Genomic DNA, 10612 nt, shown 5'->3' on the forward strand with positions numbered 1-10612 from the left:
CACCCAGGCTGGAGTGCACTGGCGTGATCTTGGCTCACTGCAAGCTCCACTTCTGGGTTCACATCATTCTCCTGCCTCAGCCTCCTGAGTAGCTGGGACTACAGGCGCTCGCCACCACACCTGGTTAATTTTTTGTATTTTTAGTAGAGACGGAGTTTCACCATGTTAGCCAGGATGGTCTCGATCTCCTGACCTCGTGATCCACCCTCCTAGGTCTTCCAAAGTGCTGAGATGACAGGCGTGAACCACTGCACCCAGCCCTTATGGTTCCCATTTTTATATGAGGTAACTGAGGCTGTTATTTTATCCTTTGGATTCTAGAATAAAAGCCTGACTATCCTTTTAATATATTTTTATTATTGGCATGAAAAACATTTTCTTTTTTTTTATGTTAATTACTGAGTAATCTTTTTATTTGTTAGTTTTGGGCTTTTTTTTTTTATACTTTAAGTTGTAGGGTACATGTGCATAATGTGCAAGTTTGTTACATATGTATACTTGTGCCATGTTGGTGTGCTGCACCCATCAACTCGTCAGCACCCATCAATTCATCATTTATATCAGGTATAACTCCCCAATGCAATCCCTCCCCCCTCCCCCCTCCCCATGATAGGCCCCAGTGTGTGATGTTCCCCTTCCCGAGTCCAAGTGATCTCATTGTTCAGTTCCCACCTATGAGTGAGAACATGCGGTGTTTGGTTTTCTGTTCTTGTGATAGTTTGCTAAGAATGATGGTTTCCAGCTGCATCCATGTTCCTACAAAGGACGCAAACTCATCCTTTTTAATGGCTGCATAATATTCCATGGTGTATATGTGCCACATTTTCTTAATCCAGTCTGTCACAGATGGACATTTGGTTTGATTCCAAGACTTTGCTATCGTGAATAGTGCTGCAATAAACATACGTGTGCATGTGTCTTTATATAGCAGCATGATTTATAATCCTTTGGGTATATACTCAGTAGTGGGATGGCTGGGTCATGTGGTACATCTAGTTCTAGATCCTTGAGGAATCGCCATACTGTTTTCCATAATGGTTGAACTAGTTTACAATCCCACCAACACTGTAAAAGTGTTCCTATTTCTCCACATCCTCTCCAGCACCTGTTGTTTCCTGACTTTTGAATGATTGCCATTCTAACTGGTGTGAGATGGTATCTCATTGTGGTTTTGATTTGCATTTCTCTGATGGCAAGTGATGATGAGCACTTTTTCATGTGTCTGTTGGCTGTATGAATGTCTTCTTTTGAGAAATGTCTGTTCATATCCTTTGCCCACTTTTGGATGGGGTTGTTTGTTTTTTTCTTGTAAATTTGTTTGAGTTCTTTGTAGATTCTGGATATTAGCCCTTTGTCAGATGAGTAGATTGCAAAAATTTTCACCCATTCTGTAGGTTGCCTGTTCACTCTGATGGTAGTTTCTTTTGCTGTGCAGAAGCTCTTTAGTTTAATTAGATCCCATTTGTCAATTTTGGCTTTAGCTGCCGTTGCTTTTGGTGCTTTAGGTATGAAGTCCTTGCCCATGCCTATGTGCTGAATGGTACTACCTAGGTTTTCTTCTAGGGTTTTTATGGTATTAGGTCTAACATTTAAGTCTCTAATCCATCTTGAATTAATCTTCGTATAAGGAGTAAGGAAAGGATCCAGTTTCAGCTTTCTACTTATGGCTAGCCAATTTTCCCAGCACCATTTATTAAATAGGGAGTCCTTTCCCCATTTCTTGTTTCTCTCAGGTTTGTCAAAGATCAGATGGCTGTAGATGTGTGGCATTATTTCTGAGGACTCTGTTCTGTTCCATTGGTCTATATCTCTGTTTTGGTACCAGTACCATGCTGTTTTGGTTACTGTAGCCTTGTAGTATAGTTTGAAGTCAGGTAGTGTGATGCCTCCAGCTTTGTTCTTTTGACTTAGGATTGTCTTGGCAATGCAGGCTCTTTTTTGGTTCCATATGAACTTTAAAGCAGATTTTTCCAATTCTGTGAAGAAACTTATTGGTAGCTTGATGGGGATGGCATTGAATCTATAAATAACCTTGGGCAGTATGGCCATTTTCACAATATTGATTCTGCCTATCCATGAGCATGGTATGTTCTTCCATTTGTTTGTGTCCTCTTTGATTTCACTGAGCAGTGGTTTGTAGTTCTCCTTGAAGAGGTCCTTTACATCCCTTGTAAGTTGGATTCCTAGGTATTTTATTCTCTTTGAAGCAATTGTGAATGGAAGTTCATTCATGATTTGGCTCTCTGTTTGTCTGTTACTGGTGTATAAGAATGCTTGTGATTTTTGCACATTAATTTTGTATCCTGAGACTTTGCTGAAGTTGCTTATCAGCTTAAGGAGATTTTGGGCTGAGACGATGGGGTTTTCTAAATATACAATCATGTCATCTGCAAAGAGGGACAATTTGACTTCTTCTTTTCCTAACTGGATACTCTTGATTTCTTTCTCTTGCCTGATTGCCCTAGCCAGAACTTCCAACACTATGTTGAATAGGAGTGGTGAGAGAGGGCATCCCTGTCTTGTGCCAGTTTTCAAAGGGAATGCTTCCAGTTTTTGCCCATTCAGTATGATATTGGCTGTGGGTTTCTCATAAATAGCTCTTACTATTTTGAGGTACATTCCATCAATACCGAATTTATTGAGCGTTTTTAGCATGAAGGGCTGTTTAATTTTGTCAAAGGCATTTTCTGCATCTATTGAGATAATCACGTGGTTTTTGTCTTTGGTTCTGTTTATATGCTGGATTACGTTTATTGATTTGCGAATGTTGAACCAGCCTTGCATCCCAGGGATGAAGCCCACTTGATCATGCTGGATAAGCTTTTTGATGTGCTGCTGAATCCAGTTTGCCAGTATTTTATTGAGGATTTTTGCATCGATGTTCATCAGGGATATTGGTCTAAAATTTTCTTTTTTTGTTGTGTCTCTGCCAGGCTTTGGTATCAGGATGATGTTGGTCTCATAAAATGAGTTAGGGAGGATTCCCTCTTTTTCAATTGATTGGAATAGTTTCAGAAGGAATGGTACCAGCTCCTCCTTGTACCTCTGGTAGAATTCAGCTGTGAATCCATCTGGTCCTGGACTTTTTTTGGTTGGTAGGATATTAATTATTGCCTCAATTTCAGAGCCTGCTATTGGTCTATTCAGGGATTCAACTTCTTCCTGGTTTAGTCTTGGAAGAGTGTAAGTGTCCAGGAAATTATCCATTTCTTCTAGATTTTCTAGTTGATTTGCATAGAGGTGTCTATAGTATTCTCTGATGGTAGTTTGTATTTCTGTGGGGTCCGTGGTGATATCCCCGTTATCATTTTTAATTGCCTCTATTTGATTCTTCTCACTTTTCTTCTTTATTAGTCTTGCTAGCGGTCTGTCAATTTTGTTGATCTTTTCAAAAAACCAACTCCTGGATTCATTGATTTTTTGGAGGATTTTTTGTGTCTCTATCTCCTTCAGTTCTGCTCTGATCTTAGTTATTTCTTGCCTTCTGCTAGCTTTTGGATGTGTTTGCCCTTGCTTCTCCAGTTCTTTTAATTGTGATGTTGGAGTGTCAATTTTAGATCTTTCCTGCTTTCTCTTGTGGGCATTTAGTGCTATAAATTTCCCTCTACACACTGCTTTAAATGTGTCCCAGAGATTCTGGTATGTTGTATCTTTGTTTTCATTGGTTTCAAAGAACATCTTTATTTCTGCCTGCATTATGTACCCAGTAGTCATTCAGGAGCAGGTTGTTCAGTTTCCATGTAGTTGAGTGGTTTTGATTGGGTTTCTTAGTCCTGAGTTCTAGTTTGATTGCACTGTGGTCTGAAAGACAGTTTGTTATAATTTCTGTTCTTTTACATTTGCTAAGGAGTGCTTTACTTCCAATTATGTGCTCAATTTTGGAATAAGTGCAATGTGGTGCTGAGAAGAATGTATATTCTGTTGATTTGGGGTGGAGAGTTCTGTAGATGTCTATTAGGTCCGCTTGGTGCAGAGGTGAGTTCAATTCCTGGATATCCTTGTTAACTTTCTGTCTCGTTGATCTGTCTAATGTTGACAGTGGAGTGTTGAAGTCTCCCATTATTATTGTATGGGAGTCTAAGTCTCTTTGTAAGTCTCTAAGGACTTGCTTTATGAATCTGGGTGCTCCTATATTAGGTGCATATATATTTAGGATAGTTAGCTCTTCCTGTTGAATTGATCCCTTTACCATTATGTAATGGCCTTCTTTGTCTCTTTTGATCTTTGATGGTTTAACATCTATTTTATCAGAGACTAGGATTGCAACCCCTGCTTTTTTTTTTTCTCCATGTGCTTGGTAGATCTTCCTCCATCCCTTTATTTTGAGCCTATGTATGTCTCTGCATGTGAGATGGGTCTCCTGAAGACAGCAGACTGATGGGTCTTGACTCTTTATCCAGTTTGCCAGTCTGTGTCTTTTAAATGGAGCATTTAGTCCATTAACATTTAAGGTTAATATTGATATGTGTGAACTTGATCCTGCCATTATGATATTAACTGGTTATTTTGCTCGTTAGTTGATGCAGTTTCTTCCTAGTCTCGATGGTCTTTACATTTTGGCATGATTTTGCAATGGCTGGTACCGGTTGTTCCTTTCCATGTTTAGGGCTTCCTTCAGGGTCTCTTGTAAGGCAGGCCTGGTGGTGACAAAATCTCTAAGCATTTGCTTATCTGTAAAGGATTTTATTTCTCCTTCACTTATGAAACTTAGTTTGGCTGGATATGAAATTCTGGGTTTAAAATTCTTTTCTTTAAGAACGTTGAATATTGGCCCCCACTCTCTTCTGGCTTGTAGAGTTTCTGCCGAGAGGTCTGCTGTTAGTCTGGTGGGCTTCCCTTTGTGGGTAACCCAACCTTTCTCTCTGGCTGCCCTTAAGATCTTTTCCTTCATTTCAACTTTGGTGAATCTGGCAATTATGTGTCTTGGAGTTGCTCTTCTCGAGGAGTATCTTTGTGGTGTTCTCTGTATTTCTTGAATTTGAATGTTGGCCTGCCCTACTAGGTTGGGGAAGTTCTTCTGGATGATATCCTGAAGAGTGTTTTCCAACTTGGTTCCATTTTCCCCCTCACTTTCAGGCACCCCAATCAGACGTAGATTTGGTCTTTTTACATAATCCTATACTTCTTGCAGGCTTTGTTCATTTCTTTTTCTTCTTTATTCTTTTGGTTTCTCTTCTCACTTCATTTCATTCATTTGATCCTCAATCGCTGATACTCTTTCTTCCAGTTGATCGAGTCGGTTACTGAAGCTTGTGGATTTGTCACGTATTTCTTGTGTCATGGTTTTCATCTCTGTCATTTCATTTATGACCTTCTCTGCATTAATTATTCTAGCTATCAATTCTTCCACTCTTTTTTCAGGATTTTTAGTTTCTTTACGCTGGGTACGTAATTCCTCCTTTAGCTCTGAGAATTTTGATGGACTGAAGCCTTCTTCTCTCATCTTGTCGAAGTCATTCTCTGACCAGCTTTGATCTGTTGCTGGCGATGAGCTGCACTCCTTTGCAGGGGGAGATGCGCTCTTATTTTTTGAATTTCCAGCTTTTCTGCCCTGCTTCTTCCCCATCTTTGTGGTTTTATCTGCCTCTGGTCTTGGTGATGGTGATGTACTGATGGGGTTTTGGTATAGGTGTTCTTCCTGTTTGATAGTTTTCCTTCTAATAGTCAGGACCCTCAGCTGTAGGTCTGTTGGAGATTGCTTGAGGTCCACTCCAGACCCTGTTTGCCTGGGTATCAGCAGCAGAGGTTGCAGAAGACAGAATATTGCTGAACAGCGAGTGTACCTGTGTGATTCTTACTTTGGGAGCTTCCTCTCAGGGGTGTACGCCACCCTGTGAGGTGTGGGGTGTCAGACTGCCCCTAGTGGGGGATGTCTCCCAGTTACGCTACTCAGGGGTCAGGGACCCACTTGAGCAGGCAGTCTGTCCATTCTCAGATCTCAACCTCCATGTTGGGAGATCCACTGCTCTCTTCAAAGCTGTCAGACAGAGTCGTCCGCATCTGCACAGGCCTCTGCTGCTTCCCCTGTTGTTTTTTAGCTGTGTCCTGTCCCCAGATGTGGAGTTTACAGAGACAGGCAGGTTTCCTTGAGCTGCTGTGAGCTCCACCCAGTTCGAGCTTCCCAGCAGCTTTGTTTATCTACTTAAGCCTCAGCAATGGTGGACGCCCCTCCCCCAGCCTCGCTGCAACCTTGCGGTTAGATCGCAGACTGCTGTGCTAGCAATGAGGGAGGCTCCGTGGCCGTGGGACCCTCCCGGCCAGGTGTGGGTATAATCTCCTGGTGTGCCCTTTTGCTTAAAACACAGTATTGGGGTGGGAATTACCCGATTTTCCAGGTGTTGTGTGTCTCAGTTCCCCTGGCTAGGAATAGGGATTCCCTTCCCCCTTGTGCTTCCCAGGTGAGGCAATGCCTCGCCCTGCTTCAGCTCTCGCTGGTCGGGCTGCAGCAGCTGACCAGCACCGATTGTCCGGCACTCCCCAGTGAGATGACCCCAGTACCTCAGTTGAAAATGCAGAAATCACCGGTCTTCTGTGATTTCTCACACTGATCCAACTCGTGCTGGGTGTTGGAGACTGGAGCTGTTCCTATTCGGCCATCTTTGAAAAACATTTTCATCACTATTAGATCATCCAAGCAGATTTTTGTGCCCTTTCACAATTAGCTTTCATTTCATCTATAGTAATATAACCCAAGATTATCAGGACAAGAAACCACATACTGAGGTAAGGTAATGGGATGGACATGAAGAGAATGAGGACAAAGGAAAAGGATAATCCAAGCACCACTGGTGCTTATATTTAACTGATAAATTGGTTTCCCTGCCTAGAAGATAAGCTTTTGACCCCATCTCTTGTAATGACAACAATAAAGTAAACAACATCAGCAACAACAAAACACATTTGTAGTAGAAGGGCTTGCTATGTGCCATTCATTATTCAAAGTGCTCAATGTATAACTTCTTTTTCTGTTTTAGATAGGGTCTCGCTCTGTCACCCAGGCTGCAGTGCAGTGGATCAAGGTATAACGTTTAATAAATTAACTCATTCACAAGAATTACTGAAGCACTCTTATATAGTCATCATTTCTATGTTGCTTTCTTTTATCTGAATAGTCACAGCTGAAAGAATTTACCACATAGTTCAATACCAGTAATTCTGAGGGCAAATATATTAATGGTTATTGGTACCTGAAATGCAAGTTTCAAACATGTTTCACATTAGAATTCTAGGCTTTATTTATTTATTTATTTTTTTACTACTCCAGGAAAAAGAGTTCAGAGTTCTTTTTTCCCTATTTTTCTGTTGAGCTAGAGATATATGAATCACTTTATGGTAAAAGATTAGATGTCTTCAATCTGGACATGCCCTACTTCCTACTTTTAAATGTCATTATTTAGAGAAATTCCTTTACCTATTCTAAAAGGGCTCAGGTGGCCCTGATGTAAGATTAAGTAATGTCATCTTATTTAATGATTTCAAAAGCATCAGGCATTAGATTTTGTTGCCAACTCAGTAAACCTCTTCCTCAAAATGATATTGGTAAAAGGTAGAACAGATGCATAACAGCTGGCTCATGAACTTCAACATCTCAGCCATTTCTTGGCAGTACTATCAATGTTTTTCCCTGAATACAAAACCTAATTGGGTAGTGTTGTACAACTCTGGGGGTAGAAGTCTTAAATACACTACTTAGTTATCAATTTTCAAATTATAATTCACACAATGGGTGGTAGATTCTTAGGCACTTACAGTTCAGTACTGCTTTATTTTCCATGAGTATAACTTGTAGATTACAGAACTTTCCCTTAATTAGTTAGCCTGCAAAGAGTCATTTCTTTCCTAAGTTTTATCCAACAATATAATTTTCTTATGGTTGAGTTGTAAAACTTTTGAAATATAATTTTATAAAGGGAAGCAACAAACTCTAGTTTCAGTTCAACCATCTGCCTTTAATAAATACATGCTCCTTTCTTTCCTGCAAACCCTGACATTTTCTTCCTATGACCCAAGGTTGAGAGAGAGAGAGAGACTGATTGTTTTTAAAAAGGCTATTAGTAAATCAGCACTGTGAAAAAATAGCTATAATTGAAGCACATGTGTCTCTGAGAAACAGTGATAAGTCAGAAGTCTACTTTTAAATATGCTTTTCTAATATTTACTACTGTCTTCATTAATGGCTTTCCCGCATCTGAAGTCAAGGCAAGCTTTTCAGGACCACGGACAGAAACACACTACTCCCAGTCTTGCACAAGCAGTAAACTCTTCATCACATATGGCAACATGGACTATTGAGTTTTGAATGACAGTTATATGCATTCATCTTCATTTGGGGGGGGGCCATCTGGTTTGTTCATACCGCTGGGATTTCAAAACTCAATGAAGATAGATATTGCCTAGGACACTTGATGCCTTCAGGCTGACGAAGGACAAATGTGCCTGTCTAATAAACAAAATACAGTACCTTTAAAAATCACTGTGTCACCATATTTGTTAATAATTATGTTTTTCTTAATTCAATAATTTTGCGTTTTAGGGGCAGAGTGACAGGATCCACCAACATTAGGTTTCTTCCTTGTTCCTTCAGGGAGATTGATAGCGCACCCACCAGCATCATTGGGCCCTATTTTATAACTCAATTCATTTCCTTTACATAAACTGTTTTGAGAACTGTGAAGAGAATGTTCAGGAGTGCCATCCTGTAAACTCAAAGTAGAAATAAAAGGGCAGAATCTGAAATGTGCCAAGTGGACATATTAGAAGATAAAATGTAGACTCTTAGTTATGAAAGAAATTAGCTTGGATATACTGTTCTTGAGGAAATTTATATCAAGAGATAGAAAGAAAGATATAAATATATATAGAAAATTATTATATTTATGTCAAATAGAAAAACTTAATGAAGATGAGTCAAGGAAACAGAATGAAGAGTACACTTTTTGCTTTAAGATTTTATCACTTTATGTCTATCTATAAAATTTTGTCTCTAATTTTCCAATTTTGAGGAATGGATTACAATTTTATGCTTGTTGGATAGAGGTAAGTGAGGCATTGTGACTTCAAGATATTTATTAATAGATCACTCTTACTTTTTATCATAAAGTTTAGATTTTTTTTCTAAAAATCAAAGAACAATTATTCAAATGTTCCTGGTTCCAGCAAGTAAAGCAATTCAACTGCTTTGCTCACTGCTGAATCTCTGCTATATAAATGAGTATCTGGCAAATACTCAACACATATTTGTTAAATAAATGAACATTTCTGACTTCTGCCTTTTAAAGTTATATTAATCCTTAAATAAAGCGTCTTCACTTACTTTTTAACTCACTTTTCTCTCACTGCCTTCATCCCTGCTGAAGGTGGTATAGGGTCAGAAAGAGGGTGATTCCTTTCCTTCGAGGGTCACAGCTGACACCCCTATAACAAAGACAAGTTAACAAGATAAAAGAATAACAGATGTGTTCAATAACAGTTTTATATGACATGGGAGTCTTCAGAATGAAGGCTCAAAGATACAATGGAAACTATCTGATTATATGCTTAGGTTTGAAGAAGCTGGAACAACCATGTAGACATGTGATGAGATAAAAAGGGTAAGCTCTAGTAGAAACAGACTGAGCGGGGAAACCTCAGCAAGGCCTGTCTGTTTAGATTCTTCTTGACCTCTCTGTTGTAGCATTTCTTCCCCCTAGGGATGGAGTAGGATTCCTCTGGAATGAGGGTAATTTTTTTACAGCTAGCTGTTTCATAGAAAGGTGGGGGAAAGTTAGGGTAATATTTTTAAGCTTTATGGCTTCCTTTAGGGAAAAGGGGTCTTGGTTCTGTGAACCACCTTGAGGCAGAGGAATTCTAGTTTCTCTGGCTAGCCTCAGGGGAGAATAATAAGTGAGAGACAAGAGGTCAAGGGAAGAACAGAGAGAGACTTTCCTTCTGGGGTCTTCATGTTAGGGTATCATTTTCTGAACCCCAGCAATGGCATGTCTCTTCTTTAAATTCCCATTGTGCTATGTGTGTGGCTTCCTTGTGGCACTTACATTATTCTGAGTTGGAGCAGAGAAAGTTATGTAGGTATTTTGTTTCCATTACTTGAATACAGTCTATAGGAGAGTAGTAAGTGTGCAACTTGAACCTCGTAGGTGCTCAGTGAATGTATTTTTAATGGAATTAAAATTTTAGCTTCAATTATCTGCACTGACTAGATATCCCAGAGAATTCCTTGCCCATAGCCCTCTTCTTGCTTTATGATAACTCTCTCCCAGAATGGGCCAGGGCTCTGTCACCCACCTTTTTTTTTTTTTGAGATGACATCTTGCTGTGTCACCCAGGCTGGAGTGCAGTGGCACAATCTCAGCTCACTGTAGCCTCTGTCCTCTATCACCCCCTTTTCTAAATAATAATAATAATAATAATAATAATAATTATTATTATTATTATAGCCAACATTATTAAGCACTGATCTGATTCCTTTAACTTCATTATCATTTTATCTTTGTACTATGGGCTATTATTATTCCATTATTATAATAGAAAAAATTGAGCTAAATAGAAGATAAATAAAACTTCACATGAAAAGACTAAAAGGCAGAAATGAAATCCACAGGCAGACAGCCCGGGC

The 10612-nt window shown here is 39.5% G+C and overlaps 1 long non-coding RNA gene across 1 annotated transcript in view; it reads right to left on the reverse strand.

Annotated features, from left to right (window-relative positions):
* Nucleotides 1-10612, reverse strand: part of LOC113225217 — a 12529-nt gene that overhangs the window by 992 nt on the left and 925 nt on the right. Inside the window, exon 2 of the long non-coding RNA XR_003309881.1 lies at nucleotides 9314-9414. This is a non-coding gene — a long non-coding RNA (uncharacterized LOC113225217). The remainder of the gene's footprint in view (nucleotides 1-9313; nucleotides 9415-10612) is intronic.

Source organism: Piliocolobus tephrosceles, chromosome 1 (genome assembly GCF_002776525.5).
Source record: "Piliocolobus tephrosceles isolate RC106 chromosome 1, ASM277652v3, whole genome shotgun sequence".
In the NCBI taxonomy this organism is placed as follows: Eukaryota; Metazoa; Chordata; class Mammalia; order Primates; family Cercopithecidae; genus Piliocolobus; species Piliocolobus tephrosceles.